Source organism: Elephas maximus, chromosome 3 (assembly GCF_024166365.1).
Source record: "Elephas maximus indicus isolate mEleMax1 chromosome 3, mEleMax1 primary haplotype, whole genome shotgun sequence".
NCBI classification, from domain to species: domain Eukaryota; kingdom Metazoa; phylum Chordata; class Mammalia; order Proboscidea; family Elephantidae; genus Elephas; species Elephas maximus.
This window is the reverse complement of record NC_064821.1, coordinates 167,956,964-167,975,132: the sequence shown is the minus strand read 5'-3', so window position 1 is coordinate 167,975,132 and position 18,169 is coordinate 167,956,964. Positions and strand designations below refer to the sequence as shown.

Genomic DNA, 18,169 nt, shown 5'->3' with positions numbered 1-18,169 from the left:
AGAAGCCAGATGCAAAGAGCACGCCTCTGAGTGAGCCTCTCTCAGGTGGTGCCAGCCTCCTGCTTGGGGAGGGGGCAGGAAAGCCCCTCAGGCTGAGGTGAGCTGGGACCTGTGGGCATGTGGGCCCTCCCACTGCCAGCCTCTGTGTCCTTCAGCCTCCTGCCCTTCCCAGACCTCTGGGTCCATCTCCAACCACTCCTCACAGACCTCAGGAAGGGGATGTGGATCAACAGGATTTTGTATAAGTTGCAGGTGAACGTATAAATGGGTGCAACCTCTTTGGAAAACAATTTGACCTTACCTTCTAAAATGGAATGTTGGCATAGCCTAGGACCCTAGATTTGTGGGTGTTGCTAACATTTTGTTTTATAACTAACATTTTGTTATATATGTTTTGTGGTAGCTGGCCTCTAAAGAGGACCCCGATGATCTCTGCCTCCAAAATTCATGTCTCCTTCCCCAATGTACCAAGGTTGGCCTGTGTGACAAACAGAATATGGCAGCAGGGATGTTATGTCACTTCCAAGATTAAGTTCTAAAAGACACTGTGGTTTCTATTTCAGTTTCTTTCTCTTGGAGCATTTGCTCTGGGGGAAGCCAGCTGCCATGTGCTAAGCAGTCCTATAGGGAGGTCCCATGGCAAGGAACAGAGGTTTCCTGTCAACAGCCATACGAGTGTACTTGGAAAGGAGTCCTCTCTAGCCTCCAGAGACGGCAGCCCTTGCCAACATCTTTTTTTTGTTGTTTTTAAGCTTTTTTTTTTTTTAATTGTACTTTAGATGCAGGTTTACAGAGCAAACTAGTTTCTCATTAAATAATTAATACACATTGTTTTGTGACATTGGTTACCAACCCCACGACATGTTGACACTTTCCCCTTCTCGACCTTGGGCTCCTCATTACCAGCTTTCCTGTCCCTTCCTGCCTGCTTGTCCTTGCCCCTGGGCAGGTGTGCCCATTTAGTCTCTTTTTGTTTTATGGGCCTATCTAATCTTTAGCTGAAGGGAGAACCTCAGGAGTAAGTTCATTACTGAGCTAAAATGGTTTCTGGGGGCCATACTCTTGGGGTTTCTCCAGTCTCCATCAGACCAGTAAGTCTGGTCTTTTTTTTTGTGTGTGTGTGAGTTAGAATTTTGTTCTACGTTTTTCTCCATCTCTGTCCAGGACCCTCTATTATGATCCCTCTCAGAGCAGTCGGTGGTGGTAGCGGGGCACCGTCTAGTTGTACTGGACTCAGTCTGGTGGAGGCTGTGGTAGTTGTGGTCCATTAGTCCTCCTGGCCAACATCTTGACTGCAACTTCATGGGAGACCTTGAGCCAGAGCCACCCGGCTGCTTCCAGGTTCCTGATCCTCAGAAACTGTGTGATAATAAATGTTTGCTGCTTTAAGCTGCTGAATTTTGGGTAATTTTTTATACAGCATTCCAAAACCCAAACCCACTTTGGTGGAGTCAATTCCAAATCATAGCAACCCCACAGGGGTTTCCAAGACTGTAAATCTCCACGGAGGCAGACTGCCACATCTTTCTCCGCTAAGCTGCCGGTGGTTTTGAACCACTGACCTTTCAGTCAGCAGTTGATCACTTTAACCACTGCACCGCCAGAGCTCCTTGAGATAACTAATATAACATACGAAATCACCATGAGTCGGAATTGACTTGTCGGCAACGAGTTTCTTTTAAAATACGTTCTTCCTTATTTATTTATTATTTTAAATCAGTTGCCATCAAGCCCATTCCGAATCATGGCAGTACCGTGAGCCATCAGAGTAGTGCTCCATGGGGCTTTTCAGTAGCTGATTTTTCAGAAGTAGATTGCCAAGCCTTTCTTCCGAGGCACCTTGGAGGGAGTGGACTTGAACATCCAGCCTTTTTGTATTAACCATTTGCACCACTCAGGGACTCATTGATATGCATACTGTATTTTAAAAGATACGTGAGAAATTCCTCAGAGAATAAGAAGGAAGGGAATCTAAGTTGGAAGGAGGCCAGGGGAAGTAACTAGAGTGGCCGTGGACAGCGTAGACAGCGAATGGACAGCGGGCCCAAGGCTCTAGAGGAGGGGCAGACGTAGGAAGGGAGCTGCGGAGCCAGGCGGCGAGGCTGCAGGGCCGCTCTGGCCCACACGAGGGCGCCCCACAGTGCCACGGCTGGGCTGTGGGGGTGGCCAGAATGGAGTGGAGGACAGGAAGGAGGCCTTTTGGGGAGGAAGAGTTGGGAGGGAAGCGTCCTGTGTGCTCCCAGACCTGCCCTCTCTCCAGGTTTCCTGTGTGCTCAAGCCTTGAAGAAGGTCGGTGTGGAAACACAGCCGGCTTTCAGGCCTTGAGTTCAGGCATAGATGAGTCAGTCTGCGTGGGGGTGTGCGTGGGGGTGTTTTGTGTCGGTTTGTGCTGTGCTTGATTGTGCACTGTGGTTTCTATGTATGTGTTGGGGGTGGCAGCCAGGTGGGCGTGGTGGGTCAGGTACCTAGGGAGTCTCAGCCTGCAGGAAGGGAGTTTCCCCATTGACTCCCTGGCTCTTTCTGGTCAGAGAAAGAGAGAGGGCCTGGGTACGGGAAAATTCTCAACAGCTTTTCCATTCTCACCATCCCATCCACACCTCAACCTCTTGTAGACCGTCTACCAAAAAAAAAAAAAAAAAATCAAATCCATTGCCATCCAGTTAATTCTGACTCACAGCGACTGTATAGGACAGAGTAGAATTGTCCCATAAGGTTTCCAAGGAGCAGCTGGTAGATTTGAACCATCAACGTTTTAGTTAGCAGCCAAATTCTTAACCACTGCACCACTGCACCACCAGGGCTCCTACAGATGGCAGCAAAAGATGTGCCTGGCAGACACCTCCCTGGATCCTGGTACATTGCAGACACTTAATAAAGTTTAAAACCAAACCCATTGAGGTGGAGTTGATTCCAACCCATACAGACACTACAGAACAGAGTAGAACTGCCCCAAGGCTGTAAATCTTTATGGAATCAGACTGCCACATCGTTCTGAGTAGCTGCTGGTGGGTTGGAAAAGCCAACCTTTTGGTTAGCAACTGAATGCTTAACCACTGCGCCACCTGGGCTCCTTAATAAAGATTAAAGAGTTGACTTATATGTAGGACATTGATGAATGGGAGCGAAGGGGCTTTGTCTTTCTGTGAACTCTCCAGGGTAGGGAACCTGTGAGTGGGCACCACCCCAGGCTGAGTCCCTGGACCCACAGTTAGTCCCACCCACCCCACCAGATGGGTGTCACCTCCCATCTGCCCCCCAAGTCTGGTCTAGTGCCCCCCTCTCTGCTCTCACAGCTGCTGTCTCCTAGGCTTCTAAAAAAAAACACTATTTAACATTTACTACTTTATGCTCCCCCTGGAGTCTAGATGGAAGTCCCTGGGTGGTGAAAACTGTTAATACCTTTGGCTGCTAACCAAATGGTGGGTGGTTTGAGTCCATCCAGAGGTGCCTCAGAAGAAAGGCCTGGTGAGCTAATTCTGAAAAATCAGCCATTGAAAACCCAGTGGAGCACACTTCTACTCGGACACACATGGAGTCAATGGCAACTGTTTCTGGAGTCTGCATGCTCCCTGACATGGGCACCTGTCTTGTCTGGGGTGGTACCTCCCATGCCTAGAACAGTGCTGGCACACAGTGGGCGTGGGGTAGAACAACTGTGACATCACCGTAGCCACCATTTGTTCAGCACGTGCTGGGTGCCAGGACGGTTCAGAGTGTTCTCCAGGCATAAGCGCAGTTAGTCCTCAAGTGGCCGATGAGCCCCCAGCGTCCATTCCCAGCTATTTCCTGTCCTTCTGAGGCAGAAAACTACAAGTGCCTGTTGTGTCCACCATCTCGGCCCTCCCGTGAGATTGGCAAGTGGGAGACAGGCGGAGGCCGCCTTCCTGTGCTCTGGCTGGTTTCCTCAGCTTCCAGCAAGGCCACGCGTTTTCTCCACACAGGGTCAGCATCCAGTGACCACAGTGGTGGTGGGGGTGGGGGGAGAGTGAGGAGGTGAGGAGGCAGTTGTAGCAGCAGTGGAGGCACTGCTCCCGGGACCACAGCTGCATCAGTGCATCCCAGCACTCAGGAGGCCAGTGGTAATGCCAATGCCCCACCTTCCTGCCCAGGCAGAGGGGCAGACTGCCTAGACTCAGCCTTATCCCTGCCCCATCCAGACACTCCAACCATGCCGTAAGCACCAAACTCCTTGTATCAAGTCACTTTCTGCTCAAAATACCTTGAGTGGTTCCTATTTCCTGCACTGAACTCTGACTGATACAACCATTACTCTCCTCATTTTATAGATGAGGAGATAACTGAGGCACAGAGGTTCAGCAGTCTTCCCAGAGCCACACAGACTTTGAACCCCTGTCTTTCTGACTCCAGCGCTTGTACACCATGTTGCCTCAGTGGAAATATGTTAATGTGTGCCAGGTGTCGGAGGAAGCTCAGCACACTTTCAGGCAGTGAGCTGGGCTGGTTTCCACAAAGGAAGGCAGGTCGTGAGGCAGAGTTCCCTAGGTGTGCTGCCCCTTCTGAGACAGGGAAGAGATCAAGCTGGCTGAATTAAGGCTACATTTCGAGGCCCTGTGTGCTTGACTAGTTATAATTAGTCTCTGAATCTAAACCTAAGTACAGACCACCACGTAACTTTTGCTGCTGGCACCCGCAAACTACTTGTAATTAACACACGTGGACAAGATAAGGGGCTACATTTCAAAGCCCTGTGTGCTTGATCAGCTATAAATTACTGATAATCCTCCTGCGTTGCTTTTCAAGGCCTCGCCAGGTGCAGAACATGCGCGGTAAAGACCAACATGAACTAGGAATGACCTTCCACATGAGACAAACATGAACAGGGACCCCTCACCGGGGCTCGAACCAAGATCCAGAGGCATCACACATGCACAACATCCCAGAATAAGTCCTGTTCAACATCCTAGCAGCCTTTGTGACAGACTCAATCTTGGTTCCAGCAACCTCTTGGAGGAAGTCCATCTTGAATTCTGTGTGCGCATTTGATTTTCATAATCCCTCCCCTTCTCCTGAAAATCTCCACCCATCTAATGAATAAAGATAATACCTTCCCCCTCCCCCACCCCCCAAAACTTTTATAAGCCCTAGGGAATCCTTTGTTCAGCGAGAGACTGGAGGCTAGCGTAGGTGGAAACCCCTCTCTCTCTCTCCCTTGCAAGCCTTTTACTCTGTCCCTAATAAACCTTTGTTCGTGTGGAACCTCTGAGCCTCTCCTGGTCATTCTTGGTCAGAAGAAGGTAAGAACCTAAGCAGGGCTTAGTCCTGAGCTGAGAAGCCCTGCCCTGTAACCCTTCCTGTGAGGCATAGCAGCTCAAGATCCGGGGAATGCCTGGGCTTGGGCTGGGCCATCCCACCCAGAGCCTGGGGCTGACCCAGATGGGAGGTATGCTGGGCCAGGGCGCCATAACCTCCCGTGGTCGGGCCAGGATTTGCCAACCCAGATTGGCAGGGTTTGGAGAAACACTTCAGCAATTAGTGCAAAATTGAGAGGCAGGTGATAAGGTGGGGGTTGTCACCAGGCCCATGGGCCAGGGGGCAACTTGGGTTGCACTACCTCGGTGAATTTACAGTGGTTCAATCTTAGTTCTTGGGTGGCACAAACAGTTAAGCACTCAATTACTAACCAAAAAGTTGGCAATTTGAACCCAGCCAGAGGAGCCTTGGAAGAAGGCCTGATGATCTGCTCCCAAAATGTCCCAGCTTTGAAAACCCTATGGAGCACAGTTCCACTCTGCAACACATGGGGTCATATAAGTAGGAACTGACTCAATGGCGACTGAAAAATATCTTGCCTAATAAAGGTGATGCTCAACAGTGGTCAAGTCTTTTTTTAGGGGGGTAGTATTTTATTGTGTTTTGTTGTAAGGTGTTACGGAGTCAGTTCCAACTCACTGTAATCTTAGGTACAAAGAACAAAACACAAGCCAGCCCTGTACCATCCTCATAATTATGCATGAGCCCACTGTTGCAGCCACTGTGTCAATCCACCTCACTGAGGATCTTCCTCTTTTTCGCTGACCTCCTAGTTTACCAAGGATGATGTCCTTTTCTAGGTACTGGTCCCTCCTGATGACATGTCCAAAGTACGTGAGATTAAGTCTTGCCATCCTCACTTACAAGGAGCATTCTGGCTGTATTTCTTCCAAGACAGATTTGTTCCATCTTCTGGCAGTCCATGGTGTATTCAATATTCTTCACCAGAAAGATGTTTACCAGTGTTTTATTGACTATGCAAAGGCATTCAACTGTGTGGATCATAACACAGTTACATTGCTAAGAATGAGAATTCCAGAACTTATTGCATTTTGGATGAAAGTTTACACAGCAAATTAGTTTCCATTCAACAATTCATATACCACTTTTTCTGTGACATTGGTTGCTGTCCCTGCAATGTGTCAGCACTCTCCCCACTTCTGCCCTGCCTTCCCCATTTCTACCCTGCCTGCCCCATTTCCATCCATCCAGTTTCCCTGCGCCTCCTTGCCTTCTCATCTTTACTTTTGGGCAAATGTTCCCTGTTTGATCTGGTATAGTTGATTGTTCTAAGGAGCACATTCCTCACAGGCGTTATTGTTTATTTTATAGGCCAATCTATTATTGGCTGAAAGTTGACCTCCAGGAGTGGCTTCATTCAACTCCAGGTTAAAAGCATATTTTAGGACCAGTCTCAGGGATTCCTCTAATCTCTATCAGTCCAGTAAGTCTGGGCTTCTTTATGACTTTGAGTTTTGTTCCACATTTTTCTTCCATTCTAACCACGACCTCCTATTGTGTCTCTGGTCAGAGTGGTCGGTAGTGGTAGTTTTCCTGGTCTCAGGCTAGAGGAGGCTGCGGTTCTTGTGGGCCCAGTGGTTGGGTCTTATCAGTATCTCAGACCTGAATGGAGCCCTACAGGGACTGAGCATTCACACTTGCCTGAGGCTACATACCTGGAGGGTAGTGAGTTTGCAGGAAAAGTACCAGTAATCTCCACTGGAATGTTTCTTTCTAGGCTGATAAAGCCAGGGTGGGGGAAAGGAGGGACAGGTACTGTGTGGTAAGGAAGAAAGTAAATAAAAAAGGAGCTGATTAAGTTGCTCAGAGTGGCAGCATCCCAGAAACAACGTAAATCAAAAAAACCAAACCCATTGCCGTCGAGTCGATTTCGACTCATAGCGACTCTATAGGAGAGAGGAGAACTGCTCCGTAGAGTTTCCAAGGAGCACATGGTGGATTTGAACTGCCAACCTCTTGGTTAACAGCTGTAGCACTTAACTACTACGCCACCAGGGTTTCCAGAAACAACACAGACCGACCCAAGTTGTGAAACACAGTCTTTGTTTTGAATAATTTTGTTTTTGGTGAATGTAAAAAACAAATAAGGTGAAATTTACACATGTATTTATGTACAAGGAACCCTGGTGGTGCAATGGTTAAGAGCTCGGCTGCTAAATGAAAGTTTAGCAGTTTGAACTCACCCAGTGGCTCCATGGGAGAAAGACTTCGCAATCTGGTTCTGATTACAGCCTAGGAAACCCTATGGGGTAGTTCTACTCTGTCATATGGGGTTGCTGTGAGTAACAAATCCACTCAACAGCACATAACACTCATGTATTGTTGTTGTTGTTGTTAGGTGCCGTCGAGTTGGGTTGAACTCGTAATGACCCTAGGCACAACAGAACGAAACACTGCCCCATCCTGAGCCATCCTTACAATTGTTGTTATGCTTGAGCTCATTGTTGCAGCCACTGTCTCAATCCACCTCATTGAGGGTCTTCCTCTTTTCCGCTGACCCTGCACTCTGCCAAGCATGATGTCCTTCTCCAGGGACTGATCCCTCCTGACAACACATCCAACACATGTAAGAAGCAATCTCGCCATCCTTGCTTCTAAGGAGCATTCTGGTTGTACTTCTTCCACGACATATCTGTTCGTTCTTTTGGCAGTCCATGGTATATTCAATATTCTTCGCCAACACCACAATTCAAAGGCGTCAACTCTTCTTCGGTCTTCCTTATTCATTGTCCAGCTTTCACATGCATATGATGCCATTGAAAATACCATGGCTTGGGTCAGGTGCACCTTAGTCTTCAAGGTGACTTCTTTGCTCTTCAACACTTTAAAGAGGTCCTTTGCAGCAGATTTGCCCAATGCAATGCATCTTTTGATTTCTTGACTGCTGCTTCCATGGCTGTTGATTGTGGATCCAAGTAAAATGAAATCCTTGACAACTTCAACCTTTTCTCCATTTATCATGATGTTGCTCATTGTTCCAGCTGTGAGGATTTTTGTTTTCTTTATGGTGAGGCTCAATCCATACTGAAGGCTGTGGTCTTTGATCTTCATTAGTAAGTGCTTCAAGTTCTCTTCACTTTCAGCAAGCAAGGTTGTGTCATCTGCACAACGCAGGTTGTTAATGAGTCTTCCTCCAACCCTGATGCCCTGTTCTTCATTTAGTCCAGCTTCTCGTATTATTTGCTCAGCATACAGATTGAATAGGTATGGTGAAAGAATACAACCCTGACGCACACCTTTCCTGACTTTAAACCAATCAGTATCTCCTTGTTCTGTCTGAACAACTGCCTCTTGATCTATGTAAAGATTCCTCATGAGCACAATTAAGTGTTCGGGAATTCCCATTCTTTGCAATGTTATCCATGATTTGTTATGATCCACACAGTCGAATGCCTTTGCATAGTCAATAAAAACACAGGTAAAAATCCTTCTGGTATTCTCTGCTTTCAGCCAGGATCCATCTGACATCAGCAATGATATCCCTGGTTCCACGTCTTCTTCTGAAACCAGCCTGAATTTCTGGCAGTTCCCTCTTGATATACTGCTGCAGTTGTTTTTGAATGATCTTCAGCAAAATTTTGCTTGCATGTAATATTAATGATATTGTTCTATAATTTCCACATTGGATTAGATCACCTTTCTTGGGAATGGGCACAAATATGGATCTCTTCCCGTTGGCCAGGAAGCTGTCTTCCATATTTCTTGGCATAGACGAGTGAGCACCTCCAGCACCGCATCCGTTTGGTGAAATACCTCAACTGATATTCCGTCAATTCCCGGAGCCTTCTTTTTTGCCAATGCCTTCAGAGCAGCTTGGACTTCTTCCTTTGGCACCATCAGTTCCTGATCATATGCCACCTCTTGAAATGGTTGAACATCAACTAATCCTTTTTGGTATAATGATTCTGCGTATTCCTTCCATCTTCTTTTGATACTTCCTGCATCGTTTAATATTTTCCCCATAAAATCCTTCGCCATTGCAACTCGAGGCTTGAATTTTTTCTTCAGTTCTTTCAGCTTGAGAAATGCCGAGCATGTTCTTCCCTTTTGGTTTTTCATCTCCAGCTCTTTGCACATGTCATTATAATACTTTATGTATATGCATACACAAAAACAAACAAAACCCAGAATGGTCCTTAGGCATATATTATGGCTTAAACACAGGCTCTAATTCAGTAACGACTATGGAAATTTTCCCAACATTTAGAAATGCTATTCTCTAAACCCTACAGGACAGAGTAGAATTACCCCATAGGATTTCCAAGGAGAAGCTGGTCGAATTGCCGACCTTTTGGTTAGCAGCTGAGCTCTTAGCCATGTGCCACCAGGGCTCAGAAGAAATAGGTCATGTCAAGTTAAAATGAAAATGTTTTGAAACCATAACTCCTTAAATCAAATAGCTGTTTTTGTAATTAATTAGACAATTTAACTATAATGTAAACTATTTAAATTGGACAATTTAAGCAGGTGTATCAGAATCCATATCTATATAATCATATAAATGAAACAGTTTATTTGCAAAACTCCCTCAAAGGAAAATTCTATCACTACTGAAACCTCCCCATCCAGATAAGAAAACTAGACAAATGCTGATATGTTTTAGTAAGCCAAGCAAGACTTAGTTTAATGGATTTTTGTTTTTCCTTCTAGAGAGCCATTCCTTTAGGGAATGTTGAAATCCTTGTGCTATATTGGCTAAAAGGTCATGATTCAAAGACCTTCCTGTTGGCATAGATGGGTAAACAAAGTTTTGTAATCTACAAATTGACCTGCATGTTTTTTCTTTAACCTAACCCATTCCTTACTTGTAGGCTCCATCTTTTCAGTATTCGGGTTATTGGTTCAGCTAAAGCCAGGAAAAACAGTAACTTTGTAGTAATCAGAATGTTATCCAACTGTAAATTGTTCACTTTATTGTAAAAGCTGATGAACAGTGGTCAATAAATAGTTTTACATTAAAAAAAGGAAGTTGATTGATGTTTCAAATCTTTAAATGATACTAGTCTTTGGGTGACCACATTGGAGGGCACTGAGCAGGGCAGCCCCCTTACCCTGGACTGATCCTCCTCTGGAGACTCCTTATATTCATTCTTCTATACATTCAACAAAAAAATTTTTTCCATTTCTTTTTTTAATTGTGCATTAGGTGATATACATATATGTTACCTCCTGAAATGGTTGAACGTTGACCAATTCTTTTTGGTATAATGACTGTATATTCCTTCCATCTTCTTTTGATGATTCATGCGTTGTTTAATATTTTCCCAGTAGAACCCTTCAGTACTGCAACTCGGGGTTTGAATTTTTTTTTCCAGTTTTTTCAGCTTGAGAAATACTGAGTGTGTTCTTCCATTTTGGTTTTCTGTCTCCAGGTCTTTGCACATGTCATTTTCACATTCATCTTCCCTTTGAAATCTCCTGTTCAGCTCTTTTACTTCATCATTTTTTCCTTTTGCTTTAGCTACTCTACATTCAACAGCAAGTTTCAGGGTCTCTTCTGACATCCATTTAGGTCTTTTCTTTCTCTCCTGTCTTTTTAATGACCTCTTGCTTTCTTCATGTATCATGTATAATGTCCTTGATGTCATTCCACAACTCGTCTGGTCTTCGGTCATTAGTGTTCAACTCATCAAATCTATTCTTGAGATGGTCTCTACTTCAGGTGGGATATACTCAAGGTCGTACTTTGGCTCTTGTGGATTTGTTCGAATTTTCTTCAGTTTCAACTTGAACTTGCATATGAGTAATTGATGGTCTGCTCCACAGTCAGCCCCTGGCCTTGTTCTGACTGATGATATTGAGCTTTTCCATCTTCTGTTTCCACAGATGTAGTTGATTTGATTCCTGTGTATTCCATCTGGCAAGGTTCATGTGTATAGTCGCCATTTATGTTGGTGAAAAAAGGTATTTCTAACAAAGAAGTTGTTGGTCTTGCAAAATTCTGTCATGCCATATCCAACATGGTTTCTATCACCAAGGCTATATTTTCCAACTACCGATCCTTCTTGTTTCCAACTTTCGCATTCCAATCACCAGTAATTATCAGTGTATCCTGATTGCATGTTCCATCAATTTCAGACTGCATAAGTTGATAAACATCTTCAATTTCTTCATATTTGACCCTAGTGGTTGGTGCGTAAATTTGAATAATAGTCATTGTCATAGATTGAATTATGACCCCCCAAAATATGTGTCAACTTGGTTAGGTCGTGATTCCCAGTATTGTATGATTGTCTACCATTTTGTCTCCTGATGTGATTTCTCTATGTGTTGTAAATCCTGTGACTATGATGTAATGAGATGGATTAGTGGCAGTTATATTGATGAGCTGTACGAGATTATATAGTGTCTTAAGCCAATCACCTTTGAGATATAAAAGAGAGAAGGGAGCAGATACATGGAGACCTCATACTACCAAGAAAGCAGCTCCAGGAGCAGAGTACATCCTTTGGACCCAAGGTTCCTGTGCAGAGAAGCTCCTAGACCAAGGGAAGATTGATGACAGGGAACTTCTCCAGAGCCTACGGAGAGAGAAGGCCTTTCCCTGGAGCTGACACCCTGATTTTGGACTTGTAGCCTACTAGACTGTGACAGAATTAATTTCTCTTTGTTAAAGCCATCCACTTGTGGTATTTCTGTTATAGCAGCACTAGATAACTAAGATAGTCGTATTAATTGGTCTTCCTTGTAGGCGTAAGGATATTGTCCTATCATTCACAGTATTATGCTGCAGGACAAATCTTGAAATGTTCTTTTTGACGATGAGTGCAATACCATTCCTCTTCAAGTTGTCATTCCCAGGATAGTAGACCATATGATTGTCCAATTCAAAAGGACCAATATCAGTCCATTTTAGTTCACTAATGCCTAGGATATCAATGTTTATGTGTTCCATTTCATTTTTGATGATTTCCAATTTTCTTAGATTCATACTTCATACATTCCACATTCTGATTATTAATAGATGTTTGCAGCTGTTTTTTCTCATTGGGAGCCGTGCCACATCAGCAAATGAAGTTCTGGAAAGCTTGACTCCATCCATGTCATTAAAGTCGACTCTACTTTGAGGAGGCAGCTCTTCCCCAGTTGTATTTTATGTGCCTCCCAACGTGAGGGGCTCATCTTCCAGCACTATATCATACAATGTTTCACTGCTATTCATAAGGTTTTCACTGGCTAATACTTTTCAGAAGTAGACTGCTGGGTCCTTTTTCCTAGTCTCTCTTAGTCTGGAAGCTCAACTGAAACCTGTCCACCGTGGGTGACCCTGCTGGCATTTGAATACCCGTGGCATAGCTTCCAGCATCACAGCAACCACATGATGTAACATATGAGGTAACATATGATCAGGAGCTGATGGTACTGATGGAAGAAGTCTGAGCTACACTAAAGGTATTGGTGAAAAACAAGGCTCCAGGAATTCATGGAATACCACTTGAGATGATTCAACAAATGGATGCAGCACTGGAAGTGCTCATTTGTCTATGCCAAGAAATTTGGGAGACAGCTACCTGGCCAACCGACTGAAAGACATCCATATTTATGCCTATTCCCAAGAAAGGTAATCCAAGCGAATGAGGAAATTATCAATGTCATTAATATCACATGCAAGCAAAATTTTGCTGAAGATCATTCAAAACTGGCTGCAGCAGTATATTGACAGGGAACTGCCAGAAATTCAGGCCGGATTTAGAACAGTATGTGGAACCAAGGATATCATTGGTGATGGCAGCTGGATCCTGGCTGAAAGCAGGGAATACCAGAAAGATGTTTACCTGTGTTTTATTGACTATGCTAAAGTATTGACTCTGTGGATCATAACAAATTATGGATAACTTTGCGTAGAATGGGAATTCCGGAACACTTGTGCTCATGAGGAATTCATACATAGATCAAGAGGCAGCTGTTCAAACAGAACAAGGGGATACTGCATGATTTAAAGTCAGGAAAGGTGTGTGTCAGGGTTATGTCCTTTCCCCATACCTAGTCAATCTGTATGCTGAGCAAATAATCCAAGACACTGGACTATATGAAGAAGTCGGTAATTTCCCATTCTGTAGTTTGTATATAAACTGTTCCATGATACTGGTTGCGTTCCCACAATGTGTCAGCACTTTCCAATTTCTACCCTGGGCTCCCCATTTCCTTTTGTCCTGGTTTTTTACCCCTTCCTACCTTCTTATCTTTGCTTTTGGCAGGTAATATCCTTTCCATTTTGTATAATTGATTGTTCTAAGGAGTATGTTCCTCTTGGGAGTTATTATTTATCTTATGGGCTTATTTATCGTTTGGCTGGGTGGTGGCACCTGGGAATGGCTTCACTTCCAGGTCAGAAGTGTGTCTTAGGGCCATAGTCTTGGGGGTTCCTCCGATCTCTGTCAGACCAGTAAGACTGGCCTTTTTGGTGAATTTGATCTTTTGTTCTACATTTTTTTCCTGATCTGTTCAGGACCCTCTGTTGTGATCCCAGTTAGAGTGTTGGTAATACCAACTCATGGTAACCACATGTGTCAGAGTGGAGCTGCTCCATAGGATTTCCCAGGCTGTGACCTTTCAGAAGCAGATCTCTAGGCTTGTCTTCTGAGGTGCCTCTGTGTAGGTTCAAACTGCCACCCTTTTGGCTAGTAGTTGACTGCTTAACAAAGGGAGGGAGGGAGAGAGGGAAGGAGTTGTGGTCTGGCAATGAGAGCAGAACACAGATGCTTGTTTAGTCATTTCTCCGAGACCACCCATATGCCCACAGCGATCTCTTCTCTCTTCTACCCTTCCGCAGAGCTGGGCCTGGGAAACGCTCTGCCTGCAATTTACTTCTGAGTCTCTGAAGTTAGGCTCATGGACTTTTAGGACCCTCATCACGCTATATTCTAAACATTGATTTCTTTGTATTGCTCCCAAAAGACTGTGAAAGCTTCTTATTTATCTTTCTTTTCTCCTAGCTCAGCCCACGGCCCAATGCAGTCTGTTAACACATGCTTACTCAAATAGGATAACTGGCACACTTTCAAAGGCCAGTCAGTTCTAATAATGGTCCGTACATACCTATCGGTTTCTTTTCTTCTCCAGAAGAATTGCCATTCTTTCCCTTATCTACCCATCCAAATCCAGAACTTCAGGGGCCAGCTCAAATGGCAGCTCTTCCAGGAAGCTTCCCTAGCCCTCCAATCAAAAGGGATGTTTCTGCTCATTGTCTCAAGGAATTCAAAGACTGGTATCTGTGTGATGATGATGGTTCAAAGCAAGTCAATGTGATAAGTGCTATTAATAATAGAGGCAATGATAATAATGGATATTTATCCAGCATTCATACTAGGACAGGCACTGTGCTAAGGATTTTACTTGCCATTATTTTATTTAATCCTGTTGGCAACTCTTTTAGGGAGTTCTGTTATTATTCCCATTTCACAGATGTAAAAACTGAGACTTACATGAAAAAGTTAAATAATTTGCATGGGGACACGGAGTCTGGTAAATGAGCTACAGTTTAACATCAAGGTTCATACTTTTAATAACCACAGCACTCTGCCATGAAGAGACATAAGAATCAAAAAAAAAAAAAAAAAAACAGCTGCCATCCAGTTGATTCCAACTCATGGCGACCCCATGCGTGTCAGAGTAGAACTGTGCACCACAGGGTTTTCAATGGCTGATTTTTTGGGAAGTGGAAATCGCCAGGCCTTTCTTCTGAGTTGTCTCTGGGTGGACCTGAACCACCAACCTTTTGGTTAGCAGTCAAGCACATTAACTGCACCACCCAGGGACCCCAAGAATCCAAAAAGGGTCACTTAAGTAAGTTGGGAAGTGTATCAGTCAGGGTTTTTTGCAGAGAAGCAGGATCACTAAGAGTAATATAAAATAAAAAATTCATTATAGACCTTAGAGCTCATATAATTGTGGGAACTGTGGAAGGTTGTTGGCTGTGTCTGGTGTGGGTCTGGAATTGCTGTAGACCTGCAGAGGTAGCAGTTGGGAAGAAAATCTGGAGGCAAAGTCAGGAGAGCAAGGACAAACTGGAACCCTTATCTATCTCTCACTGCCTTCATTCTCCATGACTTAGCTGACTTGTAGAGGATGCTGGTGCCCTTGGGCATGGAGCTGCAAATGTGCTTAGTCCAGGACTTAGAGGAGGAGATACGGTGAAAGTTGGAGGAGCTATGGGTTTGGTGGTGGTGGCACCATGCCAACAAGGTCAGCCAGCAGTTAAGTGACAACATTGCAGCAGCACTCGTTTTGGCAGTGTTACACAGAGTTTCCTAAAACTTGGAAATAAGGCAGAAGGATGGGTCCTTTGAAAGTTGTGTCTAGTAGATACACCAAAGATTATTTAATTGTTTAGGTTCTAGAATCTAAGAAAATAAACTATCTCTATTTACTATTATTTATGGTCTAGACTCTAGGATGTTACATGTTCACTTGTGCATATTTGCCTTGCAGAGATGCAAATGACTACTTGTCTAGTAAAAAATACAACTCCAGGTGACTTCTGGCCAGCGTGGTGTCATAGAAACATGATGCAGTGCCTCCACAGCAAAGAGCCAAAAAACTAAGTAAAACAGAGACAAAAGTCATTCCTGGAACCGAAAGAGTCAAATGAAGAGATAAAGAATTCAGCCAAGCACTGAATGGAATAAGAAACCTGCAGTGACAGAGAGCAAGGAGAGATACGTGTGGAGGCTCCCTATGAGCTAACACAGCGCAGCTCCACCATCTTGGATTCCTATTGGAGATCGACGGACAGGGTGTATGGGAAAGCAGCTTCATGAAGCTCCCAGCAGGAGACAGAGCACCCAGTAACCAGCAATACACGCTTTCCCAACCCTCATCCTCTCCCTGCTACTTTACCTCCTTGCTTCCTGGCTGGCAGTGGTGGCTCTGCCAGCCAGGAAGTGCAGCCTCCATGCTGCTTGGATTCACTCCACATACATCGGAGATCAGTGGACAGGGAGTATGGAAAAGCAGCTTCATGCAACTCCCAGCAGGAGACAGAGCACCCTGTAACCAGTGATATACACTTTCCTAACCACACCCTTCTTCCTCCATCCCCCTCAGCCTCCTCTGTTGCCCGCCTGCCACAGTCTCTTGGTTGGGAAGCAAGTGCTACCACCCCAGGGCCCCTTGGATTCACCCCGCCCACACTGGCCAGCTACCTGAGTGCCATTTGTCTGTTGCTGTTTCTTCTGGTCTCTTCCCTGTCTCCCACCACCTCCCCCTGACTTTCTCTCGAACACCTGGTTCTGTGTGCCATCTTTGCTTCTTCTTGAAAGGCTGTGAAGTGCCACTGAACCGGGGAACCACTCCCCCAGCCTGAGACACCACACTGGTGGGATCACTGGGGATTTTTTTTTTTTTTTTTTTTGCTTTGTTCTGTTCTGTTTTGTTTGTTTGTTTTCTTTTTGTAGCTTGGGAGCCCGTTCTAGCTGGGCTGCACTGCACCGTTTAGGAGCCACTTCAGCAGTCCGTGGGATCCCGGGGGTCATTTCTTTTTTCTCTTTCTCTTTTATCCTTTCTGTCTTTCCTCGTTTCTCAGTCCTTGTCTCTCTATATTTGCCTTCTTTTCCTGTCTCCTGAATACCTGGCACTGTGTGACATCTATACTCCCTCTAGCCAGGCTACACTGAGCAGCCTGGGAGCCACTCCCTGATCTTTGCACCTGCATTGATGGGACCCATGGGGGCTTTTCTTTTCAAATTTTTATCTAGTTACTTTTTCCCCCCTTTTTTCTTTTTTACTTTTGTTTTTCACCATTTCTTGGTTTCTCGTCTCTCCACTCCTAAGGCAAGCTCCCATAGCACTCTTTTTTTTTGGCTCCTGTTTCTCTCTCCACTCTCTCCTTTTTCCCATACCCATTTCAGCTCCATAAGTTACAACCTCCCCCCTCTTTCCTGCCTACCTGCACCATGTGCTGAACATCACGCCCCCAAGCAGCACAGGCACAGTCTACCAGAACCTGCCAGCACCGATTCCTGGCCCACCCTGTTGGCCCTAGTACATGCCACAAACAACCCAACCCAGCCCCTCCCCTTCAGCTGGACTTTCCCTGTTACACCGTAGCTGAGTCACTGGACCTGTCCATTGGACAAGGAGGTGAAAAGTATCAAGACCACAGACAAGCAAACAACAAAGAATGTACAGCCCACCTCTTCAGACACAAGCAAATGAAACAAAAAAGCAGGATGAAACAAACAGATTTATAACCAATAAATGAAGAAAATAGCTACTGAATGTCCCAAAGACAGCAGACAATATTGAAACATATATATAAAAAAAAAGGACAGGATGGTTCCAGTAGGCATCCAAAATGAAACACCAGATGACTTTCCAGGAGAAGATAAGGTGCTAGAACTACCTGACAGGGAATTAAAATCTCTCACATTCAGAGCTATGCAAGAGCTGAAGCAAAATGAGGAAAAAATAGACAAACTCATGAAAAAGGCAGACGGATTCCTGGCAAATACAGACAAAAAATGGAATAATTCAGGAAAATAGTACAGGAACAAAATGCCAAAATAAATTCACAACTATAAATCATATAAAAACAACAATTAGAAATCCAGAAGATTAAAAACAAGATTTCAGAAGTGGACAGTGTATAGAAGGGCTGAGGAGCAGGTTTGAAATGATGGAAGACAGGATCAGTGAAATTGAAGACAAACACTTGGATACAACTCTGTTTGAGGAAAAATCAGAAAAAAGAGCAAAGAAAAATGAAGAAATCCTGAGAATTATGTGGGATGCAATCAAAAGAAAAAATTCACGAGTGATTGGGGTTCCAGAAGAGGGGGAGAAAACAGAAAACACAGAGGGGATCATTGAAGAATTACTGATAGAAAACTTCCCTAATATCATGAAAGATGAAAAGCTGACCATCCAAGAGCTCAAC

General features: G+C 44.6%; 1 long non-coding RNA gene across 1 annotated transcript in view; it reads left to right on the top strand.

The window, feature by feature from the left end:
* The first annotated feature begins 2,247 nt into the window (after window positions 1-2,247).
* Window positions 2,248-18,169, top strand: part of LOC126073412 (uncharacterized) — a 312,807-nt gene continuing 296,885 nt past the window's right edge. The window contains exon 1 of the long non-coding RNA XR_007516742.1: window positions 2,248-2,289. This is a non-coding gene — a long non-coding RNA (uncharacterized LOC126073412). The remainder of the gene's footprint in view (window positions 2,290-18,169) is intronic.